The sequence below is a fragment of the Chlorocebus sabaeus genome, chromosome 3 (assembly GCF_047675955.1).
Source record: "Chlorocebus sabaeus isolate Y175 chromosome 3, mChlSab1.0.hap1, whole genome shotgun sequence".
NCBI classification, from domain to species: domain Eukaryota; kingdom Metazoa; phylum Chordata; class Mammalia; order Primates; family Cercopithecidae; genus Chlorocebus; species Chlorocebus sabaeus.
Window position 1 is genome coordinate 21,904,092 of NC_132906.1, and position 21,555 is coordinate 21,925,646.

Sequence of the window (21,555 nt, forward strand, 5' to 3'; positions counted from 1 at the left end):
CTAGAAGCCATAGAAAAGGGCTCACCTCTGCTCTAGGAGGTAAACAGTACTTCATAAGGTATTTATTAACCCAGAGGCTCCTAACTAAAAAAAAAAAAAGCAGCCTTTTAGTATATTCCTAGATCTCTCCTCATACCCCTTTCATTCCTTAGCTTATTCCCTCCCTTCTTCTTTCTCATTTACACAGAATCTCAGGGTCAGAAGAAACCTTGCTGGTTAAGTAATTCAACTCTTCTGGCTATACATTCTCCTCTCTTTTTATTTCTCTGCATCTCCGTGCCCCAGCTTGCGTCCCCTCTCATCTCTGCAACTGTTCTTCCTCCTCTCATTTGTTCTGAAATTGCTGCTGCCTACATGGTAGGCACTCCTGGGTATACACAGTAGGACCAAAATCAGCCTGACATGAATGGTTTTGCCTGGGTCATTAACTGAGGTCCAGGACTGACTCCCCAAAAAGAAGTACCTAATCTTGTAGTCCTCTGCCTGTCTTAATACATGAAGGTGAGACTAGGCAATCAGTTATTTGTTGAGCTAATGAAGGAACAAATGATTGCTTATCCAAGCAAATAGTATATCTTATCATTTTCTGTTAAAGTGAAAATTCATCCCTAGGAGAATTAGGGAGGAGCTTCACGGGTCACAGATATCTTATTACCAATTAATTTAAGGATATTGCTCCTTCCTAATGGAACTAGTCATAATAAAAAAAAATGGGAGTTTGTAATAATATTGAAGAGGAAGAGGAGGTAATTTTGGAGCCTGGAATATTCTGTATGGAGAAATATGGGGGGTGGAGATGGGGGTTGGGAAATCTGAACAGTCAGAGGCAACCTAGAGATACCACTGGTACCTAAAGACAGGCGTGAGGAGGCACCAGGAGGTGGTAACGGCACACAAAAGTGAAATATAGCAACAAAATGGAACATGAATGCTATTTTTTGATGTAGGTTTATGTAGCTATGTCATAACACCAATTCATATGTGCTGAATTGGGAAATCTTGCATTGAGTAGTCGATAAATAAGTAATAACTAAAGTTAACAGTGAATGTAGGATCATCACCATTTCGCTATTTTAATTTTCCAAACAAAACAAACAAGAAAAAAAAAAAACACTATCCCATAAGACAGACTGGGCTTGACACTTGGTTGCTCTGACAATGAAGGCCCAAAGAAAAAGTTTAGATTTTACTGGTGTCAAAGTACTCACCGCTTCTTTAAAACTGACTCACTTAAATATATCTGCCTTATCCCTTTTTGATGTCATTTGTACGATTCAGTTTTGCTTTGGTTTCTGGTTCTGCAAATTGTTAGTTCCTGCAGATAATGACAAGTAGAGGGATTAAAGGAAGTACAGGATAATGAACAAACAAAAAGCATGATATAAATCAGGCACACAGTGATGTTTACTTAAGGTAGATATGTTGGAGAATTGACTGTTGTTGTTTTCCATTCTAGTCTGAGTATTTTGAGAAATAAAGTTCTTTCTTTCTTTCCTTCTTTCTTTCTTTCTTCCTTCCTTTCTTTCTTCCTTTCTTCCCTTCTTTCTTTCTCTTTCTTTCTTTTTCTGTCTCTCTCTCTCTCTCTCTCTCTCTTTCTTTCTGCTTTTAAGAGGGAATTTCACTCCTGTTGCCCAGGCTGGAATGTGGCAGTGTGATCTCCGCTTACTGCTTACTGCAGCCTCCGCCTCCGAGGTTCAAGCGATTCTCCTGCTGCTTCAGCCTCCCAAGGAGCTGGGGTTACAGACACGCTGTCACCAAACCCGGCTAAGTTTTGTATTTTTAGTAGAGACGGTGTTTTGCCATGTTGGTCAGGCTGGTCTCGAACACCTGAGTTTAAGGGATCCACACACCTTGGTCTCCCAAAGTGCTGGGATTACAGGCATGAGCCACTGCGCCTGGCTGAGAAATCACAAAGTATCTTTCTAAGGGCACTAATGCTACTTGGGGAAAATATAAATAATTACAGGTGGATCCTAGATAAGGAGATATTCCTTGTTACTTCCAAAGAAATTCCATCATCTTTGGAGATTCCAAAGAGATTTTCCATCCCTCCCAAATCATATGGAATGCAAAAGGCAGGTAGACATGAGAATCCATGTACACACTGAATTAGAAGGAACAACTATGGCAAAAATAGGGAGCCACATTGGAGACTTAACAGCAGTCTGGGCTAAAATTCTATTTCCGCCGTACATTTACCTTGAAAGGAATCCTTTGCTGCCCTTTATGTAAATGCAAACGATTTAAAAACATGGTTAGATCTGTATAGTGCTATACAATTTACAAAGTACTTGGGCATTCATTATCTCCTTTGATTTTTGTAATTTTTTTGTATCTCTAGTTCCAAAACGAGAAAAGTGATGCCCAGAGGGCTTGTGTAGCCAGTACAAAAACATATGGTAACTGGTTTCAAAGCTAGGACTCCAGCCAGGTTTTGATTTTATTTTTGAGACAGGGTCTCACTCTGTCACCCAGGCTAGAGTGCAGTGGCACCATCTTGGCTCACTGCAGCCTTGACCGCCTGGGCACAAGCAATCCTCCCATAGCCTTCTGAGTAGCTGGGACCACAGGTGCACACCACCACACCCAACTAATTTTCGTATTTTTGCAGGATGGAGTTTCACCACATTGCCCAGGAGTCTGGTCTCAAAACTCCTGGGCTCAAGCAATCCACCTGCTTCAGCCTCCCAAAGTATTGCGATTACAAGTGTGAGCCACAGTGCCTGCCCCCAACCATGTTGTTTGACCTCTAGCCCAACATACTCTTACATCAGCAATGGTTTCTTGTTTTCAAAACTGAACTAATTATATCTTGGACAAGAATTAACACTTTAAAGACATTCTAAAAATACAAAGTAGCTTTAAAAAAAACAAAGTGATTCTTGCATTCTTATCCTGTCTTTCTAATAGCTCAAGTGTCAAATAATATCTTCCTGTCTACTGGTACCCCAAAATAGTAAAGCATAAAAAAAATTTGGAAACAAATTCCGAATTTGTGAATACCCCAAAGCTTTCATGAGTAAAAATCCGTTAGGATTAAGGAGAGAAGCTACAGAGGAAAAGTGCTATCATTACAACATCACCTTAGCTGTGTCTTAATAATCATGCAAAGACAACTAGCATCAGCCGTATATGTGTCCTCAACCATCTGTGTTCTCAACCCTCGCTTTTTTGCCTTCTAGCAAACTTTGCTAATTTCACAGTACTGTACAATACTTTTTGGTATTATGTGAAGTACTCTATTTAGACATGTTGACTTCACTAATTAGTCTATAAATACTTGACTTTTAGCCACTGCTTTAGTAAGTGAGATAATTGCTGAGGAAAGGCCAAAGCATTTATGGTCAATCAGATGAGGAAAAGGGGAATATGGTCTTTCAGCTGAGTAAAATATAAAACATTACGTAGCAAGGCAGAAGCTATTAGCAGGATCAATATCTCTGCTAGTACCTTAATAAATCATTACATCAAAGCCCCAACAGAGGATGAAGAAAACCTCAGTCTACCTATGTGGAAGCTTCCAAATTGGAAAATAAAACTCCATTTAAATTACAAGGACCCAATTCATGTACAACGGAAATGACAAGCTACAAAAGGAGACTCCAGATCCTGGATGTGCTAAGAGTTTTGAATCATTAGTGAAGGGAGAAAAGCAGAAAGACAAAGAACACTGCTCTTCTCTGGGTTGCACATTCATAATTCGCAAATGGTAAATATGTAAGAATCTGCTCCACTGCAGCTAGGGATGACATACTGCTTTTTAGAGACAGCACAGAGCAGAGAAATCAAAGTAGAGGAAGGTTTGGCCATTATAACTTACCTCCTCCCACATTTAACAGTTCTCAATCTTCTCAAATCTCCCCTTACTTAAATTGCTCTCCTTTGGGAATGGCTTCCTAAAATGAAAAGAGCTTTGATACCAATGAATGTTCAATGTATAGCTAAAAGTATCCCATGGTGAGCTCTCACTGTAACATGGGGCGTAAATAATTGTATTTTTCTAAATCTTTAATCGCTCCCATTCTCTTTGATGCTTCCAGGAAAACAAGCAAGCAATTAAAAGAAGTTACTAGGCTAACTTGTCCAGTTTTTTTTTTTTTTTAACTCAAGAACTAATTATTTCTCTTTTCTAATATGTAGCAAAAGACAAAAGAAACATTTTGCAGAGATTAATATTACAGAACATTAGGCTTTCCCTTAAGGATGCTGTATTTCCTCACTTATAGGGATGATAGTGAATATAGACACTATTTTGACTTCACCACAGCTTTTGCTTTGTAGTCATACTGTTTAATTAAAAATAGTTTTTTTTTTCTTACAAGCTCAAATTACTCCACTGTAGAGCTCTCAACCTCATAGCAAGTTGAAGCTGAGAACTAAGAGGTCACATTAGGAAATTTATTTACATAGGTCATAACTGGCAAATCAGAAACAAAAGAAAGCAGGGTTTCCCTACATCTTGAAACATTCATTCATGATTAATTAATTATTTCTTGCATTCCACAATTATCTATCAGACACTTGAGTATCATGCTTGGGCTTGATGATAATTATATCAAAGAAAGTTCCCAGAAGGTTCTATTCTCAAAAGAGTCTGACCATCTAAGTGGGTACGTAAGTCACCCAATACTTAAAAAGTTAGATAACATTAGAAGATGTAAATTATATAAAGGTTGATTGTCACAAGTGCCATATATGGTTACGTGCCAAAGAAGGGCTACAGTAAGCTTTTATAAAGAAACCTCTATTAGCAGGGGTTACCAGGGAAGGGACTAGGGGAGAGGGTGAAAGACCTGAGCTATACAGAATTTGAACAAGTGAAAAAGAAAAGGCCACACACCTCAATCAGTAGAAAAAGCCAGGACAAGCCAGTGCAAGCACACAGCACAGTGCGAAGCAGGAGAGTTCACAATACAGATGAATGGTGGGTCCAGACAGAAAAGTCGCACCCCATCACCCAGGAAAGACAGTGGCTGGACTGCATATCTTAAGGTAGGAAAGTTTTTACTTCAGATGGGAGAGAAATAGAGACTCAGGAGAATTCTGATGCCATGTCCAAGTCCAAGACCATTTGGGGAGTCAAAATTGTATAGAAAGAAATATCTTCTCTAGAAGAAGCAGATTTCATTTATGGCCAGAAGGTGGTAGGGGTTTCCATAAAGCGGTCTGAGGCTATCAGGAAGCCTGTTTCTTATAGAAAAGGGGTTTCAGAAGACCCAGGGACAAGACACAATTTCAGGAAAGGGGCACTGGGAGGATGGTTCTTTTAGCAGAAAATTCCCAAAGGAACAGGGATGAGTGCCTAAGGGAGGAGCTCCTGCTTGGGAGAGGCAAGAAAGGCAGAAATGAGATAAAAAGAGAAAAAAAAATGAGAAAGGCAGGGTGGCTTTGACTGATCTTCCTGTTCTAAATGGAACCTGGTGTCTTGCTGGTTCAGGAGCCTCATTCTGGGCTAGAAATAGCACCCCACTCCCACTTCACCAGCCAGGTTCGAAACCGCATAAGAAGTTGAGCTGAAAACAGGAGATTCGTTTTGCATGCTGCATACCCATAGTTCCAGCTACTCAGGAGGCTGAGGCAGGAGGATCGTTTGAGCCCAGGCATTCGAGGTTGCAGTGAGCTATGATCATGCCACTGCCCTTCAGACTGGGTGACACAGTGAGATCTTGTCCCTAACAGAAGTTTTAAATTTTTAAAAAATTCATTTTGTGGTTATAAGTACAAAAAACCCCCAATAATGATGAGAAAAAAAGATACAGGAAGATTTGTTGGTTCGGAGATCACAGCTGACAGGGTGTGTACTACTTACTGCAACTGCTATTCTCCCACACTCATACTATGTCTTGTCTTAAGAAGTTTAAGCAAATCTAGGCCCAGTGTCCCACTGAGGGAAATCACAAGAAGACTCAGAGGGGTCCCGTCCATGAGCGCTGCACCAGGAGTACATGCTACTTGGAAGGCTGCTTCTGGGGTCATTCTGAGAGCTGGGAAACCAACCTGGTGCTGAGTTGTCAAGAAGGCAGCATCTGCTGATTCTGGTACCACTGGGAAGAGCAGGACACATCTTTACTAGGCAACTGGCTGCTAGTCAGCAGCTGTCCCTTCTGGTCCCCAGTAAGCACCTTTCTGATTACTGTCAGTTTTTCAGCAGAATGGCCATCAGCTGTTGTGTTGCTGTTGGGGCTTCACTGGCTGGAAGAATTTTGCAGTCTCCAGTCTGAACTATTCCTCTGGGTGTCCTTATTCAAGCAGCAGTTAATTTGAAAACAATTAGCTGGTTGTTCACTTCCTTAAGGCAAAGCAAGACTGGATGGGCTATCAGGTTGGACTAAGACTCCAGCAGAACACTCTGAATGAGCCAGGATGTTTCTAGGATGGGTCTGGTTTGTGTTGGCCTCAGCAAAAGTCTAGCATGTCTAACCCTGATCACTGTGAATTAGTCACTATTTCCCTTAGTTGCTCTGGCAGGCTTTCATTTATTTTTGCCTGGGTGACAAGGAGGCACTTCTGCATTTCGACATTAAACAGACTGGATGATTCATTTGTTTTCTTCCTTTTTTCACTCTTCCAGGTAAAGGGAAAATGGATCCTTATGGTGAATTATAGATGAGAAATCAATGAAAGATACAGGGACTAAAGAGAAGTAGAGTTTTATTAAAAAGCAACTGGATTTGTTTTATAAAGTAGCAGATTTCCTTTTATAGGCTGGCCAACATAATCTTTGGGACTGAAATATCTTTCTGATAAGAGCATGTATTTTCTGTCACTGAATCCTCTACTTGCATCCCCTGCCACACTTCATCCTGTTAATGAGGACAAAACAATATGAGGAAAGTTTTCCGTTTTCCTCAATCTCCCAATTCCTCACCTCTCTTCTCTGCAAACCACTTGGCTTCCATAACAAAAAGGATGACACAAACAGAGTAAAAATATGTTACTAAAGACCTTCTCAGTTCACGGCAGTATTCAATCAGCTAAATCTGGCAAACTCACACACATCTGGCCTGCTGGCAAATCTGACTAGAATTCAGCTGTGCCTGTACAAGGAAGCAGGCGAACAGCATTTAGAGTTAGACAGCCCGATGGCCTGCTGACTCCTCAAATATGCAAGGGGCTTATTCACAAAATGCTTCACAATAAATGGCTCCTCCAAACACATGCATACTTCTTTGGTGTCTTTATACTTTTTTTCTTTTCAGTGCTAAGCCATCTTCTTTAGTTAGAACTATTTTTATCCTCTGTCACTTTATAAACTGCACAGGAATTCAGTATTCCATGTACAACCTTACTTTTCTGTATGACGTGGAAAACAATATGGGAATCAGAGGGACTTAAAACTAAGTCTATGGACCCCAATTCCCAAACTGCAGATTTAGGCCTTACTGTCTCTCAGGCTGATTAGACGACTTCTGAAAAGAAGTACTTATTTAAAAATGCTTATTTTATTGTTATTGAAGTATGCATAAATTATCCCAAGGTATAGCCATCCAAAACTGTGAACAACAGAACAAGACCTGAAACTGCAGAGAATATGTGGAATGTTTTTTCCATCAACTCAGCTGCAAAAGATAAGACAGTAGGAAAGGTGCCATACAAAACAATACTGGGAGTTGGCATCCTGAAGAAAGTTAGCAAGATGTGTTTATAATACAACTTGCATTCCAACAGAAATTATAACATGCTAAGAGCATGGACCTTGTGGAAAAATATCTATTTTGGGGGGCTAAGTAACTTTTGGAAAAGACTAAAACACAAACTCCTCTAGTAAAATGTTTTAATATACTCTAGGGCTTTTCCTTAAAAGTAAGGTATGATTAAAACTTTCAAGTAGTTCAATAAACTAAGCAAGAAATGTTGGCTTCCCTCCAACCACAGTCCCACTTGCTAGAGATAATAACCATAAAAGTTTCATGTGCAGCCCACACATATACAAGCATATATATCTGCATATTTACACATGTGTGTATTTGCTGGTACAGGCCTAAAATATGGAAACATTTGCTATTTTATTAAAAAGTGCTCAACCATATATAATATTCATGCAACATTGTTCTGTATCATTGACATAGATTGGTTTGTTCTTTTTAATGGCTATTTTGTGTACTATTGAACAGGTATGCTATAATACCTATATTCCTGTTGGTATGCTTTTAGGTTACTTCTGAGTTTTAACAATTAAAAATATGCAATATGCCTTCTTACAGTTATAACTTTCTAACTTGTATAGATAGAACTAAAACTTCTCCAAAAATTATTATTCCAAGCTACACTCCTTCCAACAGAGTAACAATTTCTTACCACCCCTAGATAGTATCAACTGTTTAAATTGTGTCCAATGGACAACTGAAAAATACTCTTATTTTCATTTTTGCCATCATTAATGAGGCCAACTTTGTTTGGCTGTTATATTTTTCTTTGAATAGCCCATTCATATTCTCTATTTGTTTTCTTCTCTTGAGTTGTTACTTTTTACTAATTGGGTTATAAGATATTTGCAAGCCACATGGTAACCTCAAATCAAAAAACATACAATTGATACATAAAAAATAAAAAGCAAGAAATCAAAACATACCAGAAAAAAAATCACCTTCATTAAAAGGAACACAGGAAAGAAGGAAGAGAAGACCACAGAACAACCAGAAAACAAGTACCAAAATGGCAGGAGTAAGTCCTTACTTATCAATAATAACACTGAATGTAAACGAACTAACCTCTCCAATCAAAAGGCACAGAGTGGTTGAATAGATAAAACAAAACTAAACTAAACAAGAAACAAGCCCCAATGATCTGCTGCCTACAAGAAACATGCTCCACCTATAAAGACACACACAGATTGAAAATAAAGAACTGGAAAAGATACTCCATGCCCATGGAATCCAAAAAAAGAACAGAAGTAGCTATGGTGATATCAGACAAAACAGATTTCAAGACAAAAACTATAAATGGAGACAAAGAACTTCATTATAGAATGATCCATGGGTCAATTCAGCAAGAGGATATAACAATTTTAAATATAACACTGGAGCACCCAGATATATAAAGCAAATGTTACTAGAGCTAAAGAGACAGACAGACCACAATACAATAATCACTGGGGACTTCAACACCCCACTTTCAGCATTAGACAGATCATCGAGACAGAAAATCAACAAAGAAACATCAGATTTAATCTGTGGTACAGACTAAATGGACATCATAGATAATTCCAGAACGTTTTGTCCAATGGCTGCAAAATATATACTCTACTCCTCAGCACATGGATCATTCTCACAGACAGACCATATGGTAAGCCACAAAACAAGTCTGGAAAATTTTTTTAAAATGAAATCATATCAAGTATCTTATCTGACTGCAGTGGAACAAAACTAGAAACCAACAACAAGAGGAATTTTGGAAAGTATACAAATGCATGGAAATTAAATGATATGCTTCTGAATAACTAGAGGGTCAAAGAAAAGACTGAGAAGGAAATCAAAAAATTTCTTGAAACAAATGATAATAGAAACACAACATTTCAAAACCTATGGGTTACAGAGAAAGAGTTAGAAGAGGGAAGTTTATAGCTACATTATAAGAGAAGAATAACTTCAAAGAAAAAACCTAGCAATGCATCTTAGTTAGCTAGAAAAGCAAGAGCAAACCTAACACAAAATTAGTAGAACAGAATAAATAATAGAGACCAGAGCAGAAATAAATGAAATTAAAATGAAGACAATAGAAATGACTGATGAAATGAAAAGTTGGTTTTTTGAAAAGTTAAACAAAATTGACAAACCTTTACCTAGATTAATTGAGAAAACAGGGAAAGACCCAGATAAATAAAATCAGAAGAAAAAGGAGGCAAAGGACTGTTAGAGGCTACTATGAGCCACTGTATGCCAACACATTGGGAAACTTAAAAGAAATGGATAAAGACACATAGAGTCTACCAATATTGAACCATGAAGAAACCCAAAACCTCAAAAGACAAATAACAAGTAATGAGATTGGAGCCATAATAAAAGGTCTCTCAGTAAAGAAAAGCCCAGGACCTGAGAGCTTCACTGCTGAATTCTCCCAAACATTTAAAGAAGAATGCTACTTCTATTTAAACTATTCTGGGGAGAAATGGAGGAGAGAATACTTCCAAACTCATTCTACAATGCCAGTATTACCCTGATACCAAGACCAGACAAAGACTCATTAAAAAATAAAATAAAATAAAAAACTACAGACCAACATCCCTGATCAATATTGATGCAAAAATCCTTAACAAAATACCAACAAAATGAATTCAAGAAGTGAAAGATTTCTACAATGAAAACTATAAAACATTAATGAATGAAATTGAAGAGGTCACAAAAAGTGAAAAGATATTCCATGTTCATGGATTAGAAGAATGAATATTGTTAAAATAGCCATATTACCCAAAGCATTCTACAGAGTCAATATAATCCCTTTCAAAATGCCAATTACATTCTTCACAGAAACAGAAAAAAATCCTAAAATTTATATGGAACCACAAAAAACCCAGAATAGACAAAACTATCATGAGCAAAAGCAACTGGAAGAATCACATTATCTGACTTCAAGTTATACTACAGAGCTATGGTAACCAAAACAGCATGACACTGGCATAAAAACAGACACATAGACCAATGGAACAGAACAGGGAACCCAGAAACAAATCCATATATTTACAGTGAACTCATTTTTGACAAAAGTACCAAGAACATACATTGGGGAAAAAAGTCTCTTCAATGTATGGTGCTGGAAAAATTGTATATGCAGAAGAACGAAACTAGACCCCTCTCTCTCACCATATACAAACATCAAATCAAAAAGGATTAAGACTTAGTCTAAGACCTCAAACTATGAAACTGCTACAAAAAAACCTTGGGGAGACTCTCCAGGACATTGGAAATCAGTATTTCGAAGAGATATCTGCACTCTCATGTTTACTGCAGCACTATACACAATAGCCACTTTGGGAAGTAACCTAAGTGTCCACCAACAGATGAATGGATAAAGAAAATGGGGTATATATACACTATGGAGTACTATTCAGCCATAAAAAGAATGAGATCCTGTCATTTGCAACAACATGGATGGAACTAGAGGTCTTTCTGTTCCTAGCTTATTTCACTGAACATAATGAGTTCTAATGAGATCTCTTTAGTTCTTTTCTCTAATGAGAAAATAAGTTCTCACTTATTTGTGGGATCTAAAAATCAAAACAATTGAACTCATGGAGAGAGAGAGCAGAAGGATGGTTACCAGAGGCTGGGAAGGGTAGTGTGGCATGGGTAGTGAGAATGCGCATGGTCAAGGGGTACAAAAATGTAGTTAGAAAGAATGAATAAGATCTAGTATTTGATAGCACCACAGGGTGATTCCAGTCAACAATAATTTATTGTACATTTTAAAATAATTAAAGACTATAATTAGATTGTAACACAAAGGATAAATGCTTGAGGTGATAGACACCCCACCTACCCTGCTGTGATTACTATGCACCGCATGCCTGTATCAAAATATCTCATGTACCCCATAAATATGTACACTAGGTACATACAAAAATTCAAAATAAAAAAATTATAATAAACAGAAAAGAAAAAAGAAATGCAAAGGAATAGACAGGATTTGAGGAGGAGGCCTAAAATAAAGAAAATCAAGTATTGTGTGTATTCTAAAAGAGAAGAGCCTTACAAAAACACTGTTACCTCAGGGACAATGAATAAACTAGTGGGAGTGCAGTGAAAGACTGCGACTGGATAGTAGGAAGGGATTACTTTAAAAATGCAGATTGCCAACATCTCAAACTCTGTCTATTTAAATGAAAATACTTACTTATTCTTTGCTCTCAATTAATAAACTGAATCAGCTGTTATCAGAGTAGTATTTCAAATGTTAATCTTTATAGCAAATATTTTAAAAAAGAAACACCTTTCCCACAGAAGTACTGATGTCCAGGATGGAGGACTTTCCAGGCTGGTCCGTGCAGCCCCTGACTACAAATGCGAAGGCAGAGTAATGATATGATGCTATCATCAGTCCCATTCATTTCTTCACTCAATAAGCATCTGCTGAATGTCTACCACCAGTCCATCCCTCTCCTAAAAAAGAAGTGAACAAAGAGAAACAAGGTCTTTACTCTTGTGAGGCTTCTATTTTAGGGTGGGGAAGGGGAGTAGCAATGGACACAGAGCATAAAAATAAACAGATGAGTAAGATTAAGATGACTTCAGACAGTGGAGAGTGTAATAAAGCAAATAAAAGCAGGTGCTGTCATGGGGTGGAAGGCCCCTTTGAGGAAGTGACATCTGAGTTGACAGCTGAATGATGAAGCAGAAGATAAGTGTCAGGAAGTCCCTGGCAGAGGCGACAGCAAGAACCAAGACATTATGGCTGGAAAGAGTTTGATGTGTTCACAGAACAAAAGAAAGGGCAGTGAGGCTGGAGTCAAGTGCCAGGGTCCTAAGCAAAAAGAAATTTTGAATTCCAATTTTGAACATCAAGCACCCATCTCTCCCTTCCTTCTGTTGACTGCCAGAGTTTTAGCAGCTCCTCAGCTCTGGACACAAAATGCATGGTGTTGAGTTCCTCAGATGCTCCCGTGGCCTGGGGCTCTCTCTCATGGATCCAGGAGGAAGCCTTGGGATCAAGAGCCTGATGTGAGGAAAGGGAAAGGACTAGGGGAGGGAAGGATAACCAGGGTGGTCACAGCACCAGTACCCACAAAGACGCTCTTTAGAAAGTAGGGGATTTCAATCCATTTGGCAGAATTTCAGTTAAGTTTAGTTAATTTATTTAGATGAGGGAAGATTCTTGCCTTTTGTTTCCTTAGTTTGTCTGTGAGCTTCCAAATTAGCAGTTTGGACAAAATCAGGAACAGCAGGAAATCCAAGGGTGAGCTATGTGTAAATCAAGACCAGGAGAACTAGGACAGTTGCTAGTGCATCACTGATCTTTTAAGATTTATGTTAAAAAACAAGCAAGCAAAAACCCCACTAGGCCATCCTAGTAAACATCCCTTGGGATCATTCTGAAAAATAAAATAGATCCATTGATGGACAGAAAATGAATCTCACTGATTATGACAGTTTTTAACAAGATTTTTCTATTTGTTTGGCCTCATTTTTAAATTCTTGATCCTCGTAATCACCATGTGGGTTGTAGTAGCAAAATAACTTGTGACTGATGATAATTAAGAAAAGGAAATTTAAGAAATGCATGTTTTCCTGAGCCAAGTTTCAACTAAATGTTTTTGCTACTAAAATTATGCTTTCTTATACAAATGTTGAATATAAGTAAGTTGCTCTGGGGATGTTAGTGTTTACATTTTTTCCCATTTGTTATTTATTAGCATGAATTAATATGCCAGTTTGTATTTGACACGATTTTTTTTTTATTCTTGCAATAATAAGACTACATTTCTCTATGCGGTCATATTGCTTTCTTGAAAAGTATGATTATCTCACAATCAATGAACTTGGTGACAAATTACAGGTATTTTGATAATGCAAGTATAGTAATTTTAATGCAACCCATCAATGCATAGATCAATGAATTTTATACTTATTATACCATATATATTCTAGTGTACTAGTATTTCTAAGGAAGATGAACACCCAGGGCCATAAATATATTTTATTTCTGAGTTTGGAATATACAAATTGTTATTTTCAGTGGCAATAGCATATCTATCTTCTGTTGGAATGTTATTTTAAAAAATACTTATATCTGCAGCAATACAGAAGGAACACTGGTTATTTGGGAAAGAATTATTTCTGAAAAAAATAGAGCAAAGACTAAAAGCTAAGAACCTTGAGTTAATTGTACTAAATGTTATCTAGTATCATTTGAGAGATTAATAATAAGATACTCTCTCCACTCTCAGAAGAAAAGGTATAGATCTTTGAAAAATTTAATAATTTACTGAATTATATTCTAAATAAGTTTCAATGTTCATACGTGTGAAAATGCTTTGTGAATTAAAAACTACCATCAAATTTAAGGGTATGACATTATTATTTTTGGAGTTAGTTTATCATGGCAATTCTTATGGCTAAAACCCCATCAATTCTTATTTTTTCAGTGACCAGGTCCAGACCATCAAAATAAGAATGAGCAGAACAACGAGCCCTCCCAGAGGAAGAGACAGCCAATGGAAAATGCTATTCCATCCAAGAAATCAATTTGTTTATTCATTATTTGAACAAAGTATCTCCATGCCAATTCCTCATTGGTCTCTCCAAGGTCTTTTTGTTTTTTAACTCACCATAGCAGATGGAGGAAAATATGTATACAACTAAAACCTGATAGCATAATTCATGGACTGGAAGTTAGGGTAAAAACAACATAACCAAATCCTTAACAGGAAGGTCAGTCTGAAGACATATTCATTATACTTTGAATGGTTATCAAAATACATGTGTTAATGCAAATCAGTACCATGTGCTTTTTCCGAGTATTTGTTTTTTATCTAATTTACCTATGTTATTATTTTTAAAATGTGATCTTCAGCCCAGTGAGTTCTATCACTCTCCCTTTTATCTAGTCCTGTTATAATAATTTTCAATGTTTAATATGCTTTAAAATGGGACAAATCATATCCAGGAAATAAACTGCTTACCAAGAGGCACTTTTTTAAAAAAATAAATTAACTGCCTGAAATGATTAACTTAACTGTAAAAGTTCATTTCATCCCTGTCTACATGTGGCTCGATAATTAACTAATTAATCTTATATTTATGAAAAATAGGAGAAAGAGAATCATAAATGTTCATAATTTAGAGGAAAGGAACCAAGGCACAGAGAGATGAATACTTTGTAGATGAGGGATCAGTGCTTAATCTACATGTCTACTCTATTCCCATAGTCTGCAAGGAAGAGAAACAGAATCTATAAAGTAGATTTGTAAATCCTGATAACATGAGTCAGGATATGATTATGTAACTTCAAATATCTTTGCATTTAACAAGCTAGAAACCCAGAGCTTGATATTTATTGAATTGCATACATGGCTTTTCCTGGTTTCTTGTTTACAATAAATTTTATGGCAGGAGATTTAGATTTGTGAATTCCAGCCAGACTGCTCTTTAATGAGACTACAGCTTGTTTGAGTTTTAAAGCTTTATGACATTTATAGATGTTTACTTTGCGTCTCTAAAAAACACAGAAATGCTCCCATACTACAAAAATACTGATCTCTAAACTTTCCAAGCATAATGCAAAAAATCCCTAGGTGACAAATCGTTCTTTGTGATAGAGTAATACTTTTTTCAATTCTTTGACAAGTGGCACTAGTATTTATAAACTTGAGTTACATAGGATAGTATATAACTACAGCAACAATATTTTGAGAGAAGATGTCAGATAAATGCTTTGCCTGAAAAGGCTAATCCAGAAAACTTTTTTCCCCTTCCTTTTGCATAAAACCTCTTGAGCACCTGACAGGCACAAGACAAATTGCCCACAGAGAGTGGCACACACTGAGAACACACAGTATCTGACTTAAAATTCCAGCTTTTGCCAAAGAAGAATTGTCTTCAGCAGCCATGTCAGGGTGCCCTGTGAAGAAAAACAGAGACTCCTCTGGTCTTTTCTGTCATTAAGTGTGAGAAAATAATACCTTATCTAAACTAGTGTGGTGATGACTACCTCCTCCAAGATACATTTTGATAAAGTGGCCCACTCCACTTGAGCTGCTAGGGGTTAAGCCAGATCACAAGTTGAGAGGAGGCAGAGCAATGCAAAAAAGAAATAACCTTGAATGAGGCACCCCTAGCACAGTTACCAATTCCAGCTTCAGCCATTCTTTTATCTAGAGCGGGTCCTAAAACTCCAGAGTTTTTTTTTCTGGGTCTGCCAAAATTCAAGTTCCTACACTAATTTGTTGATTTGGGTCTATTAGTATAATTATTATTTTCATCCCCACATTTGAAACTCATTCTATGAGACTAAACAGAAGAAGGCACACAGATTTCATTTCAAAAGCCAATTTTTATCTATTACTAGTGGCTGTCTTAGGGGTCTGATTTGAGCAGAATTCTGAGGCTGAGCATGGTGAGAAAGTACAACCTAGTGATTTCATGATGTCTGCTAGCTACAGGTATAGGTGTGTCAGATCCCGAGGGCTTGCAGCATGTGTAGGTAATAAAAAAAAAAAAAAGTTTGTTGAAACTTTGGCTTTATGCAGAATGGCTGAGGTCTCTTTGGAAAAGAAGCTTTAAAAACATAGGAAATAAGACAATCAATGGCTATATGCCCTTAGATAGAAATGCAGCCATCCACTCACTTACCTTTCATCTGAAACACCTCACTAGCCCTTCCTCGCCTCTTTCCAAGCTACACTGATATAAAAATGACCTTTCTAATTTGGAATATGGTTGCTTTTTCCATCCCTGGTTCCTTATTCTCATAAGGCTCTCTTAGGAAGTATACCACACAAGCATATAAAAACCACCTAGGGTGGACAGATAGATAGATAAATTAGACAGAGAGGTGAATGGATGGTAGGTAGGTGGGTAAGTAGAGATAGACAGATAGATAGAACTAGGGCACTTTCATTAATCAATTTGCTGGTTATTCTCTGCATTCTGTTCCTTTGCATCAATATCTCAGGCTCTTTGCTATGGCTCACAGACCTGGGTTCTCTTCTTGAAACCTTTGACTTCACTGTAGCCCATAGATTAAGATAAAAGAGACTCCTAGTGACGTTCTCAGAAGAGGAAGAGTCCTCTGGCATTACTGCATGAAGAGGCAGATTGAGACGACAACTCATCCTTTATTAAAATATTTTCCTTAGAATATAAAGGGCAAGCTCCTTGGTGATTGGAAAAAAAAAAAAAACAACTGTCTTTCTCCATCTGGTCCCTGCTGTTTTGCTTGGCTTCATACAACCAATCCTCATTCTCCAAGAACGAGCCTTTTAAAGCTTCCTCACTACACCATGATGTTTCTAAAGTTCTACTTCTCTTCACGTGGTGTTTTTGCTTTTTTGTCTGCTTGACAAACTCTGATTTGGTTTTGAAAACCCGGTTCATAATCATCCCACACCATACCCTGGAAAAAGTTAATCATTCCCTTCTCTGGGTTAGCTCTGCACCGTTCCCACAAATATTTCTATAGTTGCACGAATCATGTGCTTTGTTAGTTTAAATGAATATCTGTGAACTGGTTGAGAGAGGAACTTTGTCTTAATTTTCTGTTTTCTTAGCACCCAGCACAGTTTAGGACACATTGAATATAACTGAGGATACCTTTGAGATTTTCCATTTGGGAGAAAAAGGGAATAATGATGATATTATCCAAGAAAGGAAAATGAAAAACAGGAGCAGATTGCATTGTGAGATGCCATTTGTTTCATTTGGAGATATTCATGTTTCAAAGTTCCAGTTAGATGTGCCACAGAAGAAATTAGAGAGTTGGGAAATCTGGGCTTAGAGTTGGGAAAGGGGGTTGGAGCTGTAGATGGTCATCTGAGAGTCAGCAACACATAGGTAGTAGCGGAAGCCATAGATGCATATAGAGAACCTAATGAAAGACTAGAAAAAGTGGCAGGAACCCTGTAGATCACTAAAAGTTTGGCCCCAAAGTTAGGAGCCAATGAAGAACATGTGGATAGATGAAGACTGGGAAGAATGATAAGGAAGAACCTAGAGGACCTCAGAGGCCAAGGACATTAAAATGTAAAATAAGAAGGGGTATCGATGATGTTAGCATCTCATAATGGTTAAGTGGGATGAAAACTAAATGGATGAGATTAATTTTCTAATATGAAGAAAGGGGTGTGCAGGGCAAAGCAAGACATCATTGAGAGCAATTTCAGTAGAGGAAAAGCCCAGGGTAGAACAGACTGCAGTCAGTCGGAGTGAATGAGTGCCTTTCATCCAGACTCATTACAGAAACTATGGCTTAAGCAGGAAGCCCTCAGTGGCCATCTGGGTGGGAAGTGGAGGGGAAGAGGGATGGAAAAGTGTGGTGAGAACGAATTAGCTAATGGGCAAAGCAGGAGGGATTCTACTGTTTGCACGACAACATTTCACATATTATATATTTTAGGCAAGATGTCCCTAGACAAATGGTTCCATAATACCTTTTGTTGATAAATGCCTATTCCCTCACTCCTCATGTTTCTATAAAGGGGAAAGAACATCAACTCCACCAGAAGATACAGTCTCTGGCTTCTCATTCACTTCTCTTAGGAAGGAATAATTTATCTGATTTTTGAGTTTGGGAGAAGAAATTGAACTTGTCTAGCTCACCATCTTCCTCCCTTGAATTCATAAGACGCACAGAATCTCCTATTCTGTTATGCTTTAAGCCACCTGCCACAGCAGGGGAGGATGCTGGCTGTCTACCAATGCCTGTAACTGGGGGCTCAGTTTACATTGAAGGGTGCTGTATTAAGTCCATGTGATCACAGATATAACTCACATTCTACAATTCAGTCATGTTAGTAATAAAGCTCATGGTATACACTCCATTTGTCTCACTCTCATGTTTGCTTCTCAACTAGATGTGAACTCAAGGTGGGAATCCGTGCTTAATTATCATTGCCTTAAAACCTTAAAATTAGGCTGGCCACAGTGGCTCATGCCTATAATCCCAGCACTTTGGGAGGCCGAGGCAGGCAGATCACCTGAGATCAGGAGTTCGAGACCAGCCTGACCAACATGGAGAAACCCCGTCCCTACTTAAAAAAAAAAAAAAAAATTAGCCAGGTGTGGTGGTGCACGCCTGTAATCCCAGCTACTCGGGAGGCTGAGGCAGGAGAATCGTTTGAACCCTGGAGGCAGAAGTTGAAGTGAGCTGAGATCATGCCACTGCACTCCAGCCTGGGCAACAAGAATGAAACTCTGTCTCAAAAAACAAACAAAAATCAAACCTTAAAATTACACTTCAAGGAGATCGTTTAAAAGTAAGAGAAATATAAGACCTCCAATTCCTCATCTGTGAGATGAAGGGGCTGAAGTGGATAATCTTTAAGTCCCTCCCAGCAATCTCTACACATTTGTTTGCTATTGTGTATGTGTGCATATCAGACAAGTGGTGGGGTGGGGCGGGTGGCACAGTGGGAGGGTGTGGGGGCAGGCAAGGAGTCAGACAATCTCAGGCAAAAGGTAAGGGAGGATTCAAAGCAGGAGTGGGCAGTCACCAGAGGAGTGAGCAGAAAGGTCTCTTAGGCTGAAGAAAAATTAAGAGATTCGAGGGCAGCTTACTTATCACGAGCATTTTCTGAGACAAAAATGAAGGTTGCTATATATAAACAAAAATATATATATACACACACACACATATACATTATAATACATAGAGATAAACAAAAAGCAAAATACTGAATCAGGCTGGAAAAAAGTTCTCCCCAATTCACCAGCCCTTCCGTGCTCACATAAGCCCCTTCCCTCATTAGATTATAAGATTTTGTACCTTTGCACCTAAATTTTCCAGGAGAAAAAATGAATAGGCCACAAAATGCCTAAAAGCAAATGCTAGGAATTGTTTGGCTCAAATAACAAAACAGAGACCCTGAACTAAGCTGAGGACGGTGGAATATTATTTTGCTCTCTTGCCTGTTGGAAGCACTAAGACATTTCCAATTCCAACATTCCACAGACCAAGAGGCTTACTTAGGTGAAGACGGTTTCCAGGCTCACAGCTCAATGAAAACAATGATGATCCAGGGGAGTCATGGCACTCATGTCTTCAACACTAATGGATTTCAGCTGATTCGTCAGTGAACGTTTCTCAGACCAAAGTGGAGAAAGCAATTTTGTCTTCTATTAAACAGAAATCTCACTCAGTCTTGCACAGAGTTCTTTCACAGAAAATCACCGCTCTTCTGCCTTTTGAGACACACAAGGTCTCCAGCGGGTGCTCTCCAAAGGTGGAAGGAAAGTGTATTCTGTGCAGTGCATCACTTGTTATGTGTTCCATTGTGGCAACTGTGATTTGCAAGGGCATAGCTGAGCCACCACAGCTTTCAGCTGTAATCCTCCTGGAATCTATCCCTGCTGTTAGAGGGATAATGATCTGGTTATCCCTGAGGCCAGTTCTTGCCATTTTCACATAAAAATCACCTCTTGCATAAGACGTGGAATTTAAAATCATCTCCTCATACATATCATTGAGTCACTTCATTACCTCTGGGACATATATAAATTATGCATTCTTTGATTCTCTTTAAATTTTTAGAGGCTCATAGGGACAGTGAAGGATCTCATTGGCACTAAAAATATAAGGCATTCCAGAAAGAAACAATAACTTGTGTGATATTAACTGCTACTAGTGTTCCAAAGGCTCCCTGCTTGGTCAAGGAAATCACATAAAGCATGGAAAACTAATAGCAGGCTTGCATGCTAATGACTGCCGCTGACAAGGACTCACTGAATGTCACCGCCTCACATCCTCATGCTATTCATTTTTCTTATCTCAGTGACTTCTCCTTTCACAGGACTGATTTATTTCTCTGAATTGGCACCCTTCTGAGTGTCTGCAACCAAGAAGGCACTCAGAAATTAGAACCCACACGCCCTTATTCCCATTTCTTTCTCCAATCCCATGCCTCGATATTAAGAGAGTTATTTGTCTGTACCATGGAAATAGTGTTTATGAATTCTCTGGAGCTTGTTTGATTTTACCTTTAGATGCATCCAAGACTCACTATCATACATGCATTCATGTTAAAGAGAGGAGGTGACATGAGCATGAATAAAATGCAATGGCTGTCACTGCAAGAATGAAGAAATGTGTGTGTTCTCATGCTCTGCCATTAAGATGAATTCACAGATGTAAGCTGGCAACACAGCACTGCAACTATGTTACCCAGACACCCATGGAGGGCTACATGTGTTTCATTCCATAATCTCCATTCAATATAAACATGGCTAACATTCCTTAAAGATTCAAACCCATAGTATGTTGTTCACCTCCAAACTGGAAAAAAACCTAGTCCCGTCACAGAAGTGAATTCAGTTGCTTGATCTTTACAGCTGCTGATAAAAGTTTGAGGAGTTCCCAGACTTATGGGAAAAGTGAGATAAACTTCAGTATCCAGCATTAAAGGCCTCCTGAGGCAAAATACGTTGTGCAATATTAATTTTTCAAGTTAAAAATTGGAGGTATTTGAAAACCACTGTTTCCCTAAACAGGAAGGAAAACCACTGTCTGGGTGGTAAAATGTGCCAATTCTGTACAAAATGCCTTTAAGCCCTTGACCTAATGAGGTTAGTGACAGGGATATGGATGACTAGAACAGAAAATGAAACTCAGTAAGAATTTTGCTCATGAACTGCCATATTTCTCCTGTCATTTAACCAATTTTCCCTCTCAAAATTACAACATGGACTGCAAATCTTCAAGGCTAATGCTTCATATGACAGACTAAGTGCTATTTAAAATGTAATAATATATCTGTCAATCTGAGAGGAAAAAACAAGAGGCCACGCGAAGGACTTTTCAGGTAGACACGGGTCCTAAAAGGTTATGAAGATGGCAATCGGGAAAGCAAGCCACCACACAGCTTTTCCCCTCCAATTAGTAAAAGTGCAGTATTGTCAGCGAGTTCTACAA

The 21,555-nt window shown here is 38.3% G+C and overlaps 1 protein-coding gene across 5 annotated transcripts in view; it reads right to left on the bottom strand.

The window, feature by feature from the left end:
* The window catches only part of ENOX1 (ecto-NOX disulfide-thiol exchanger 1), a 582,538-nt gene that overhangs the window by 344,546 nt on the left and 216,437 nt on the right, over positions 1–21,555 (bottom strand). Inside the window, exons 3-4 of one of the 5 annotated variants that reach the window (XM_037986745.2) lie at positions 3,821–3,896; positions 1,209–1,315 (exon numbers count right to left, since the gene is read on the bottom strand). The exons of the other annotated variants lie outside the window; for them this stretch is intronic. The gene's annotated coding sequence lies outside the window, so the exon portion shown is untranslated. The remainder of the gene's footprint in view (positions 1–1,208; positions 1,316–3,820; positions 3,897–21,555) is intronic. 5 annotated transcript variants of the gene reach the window in all.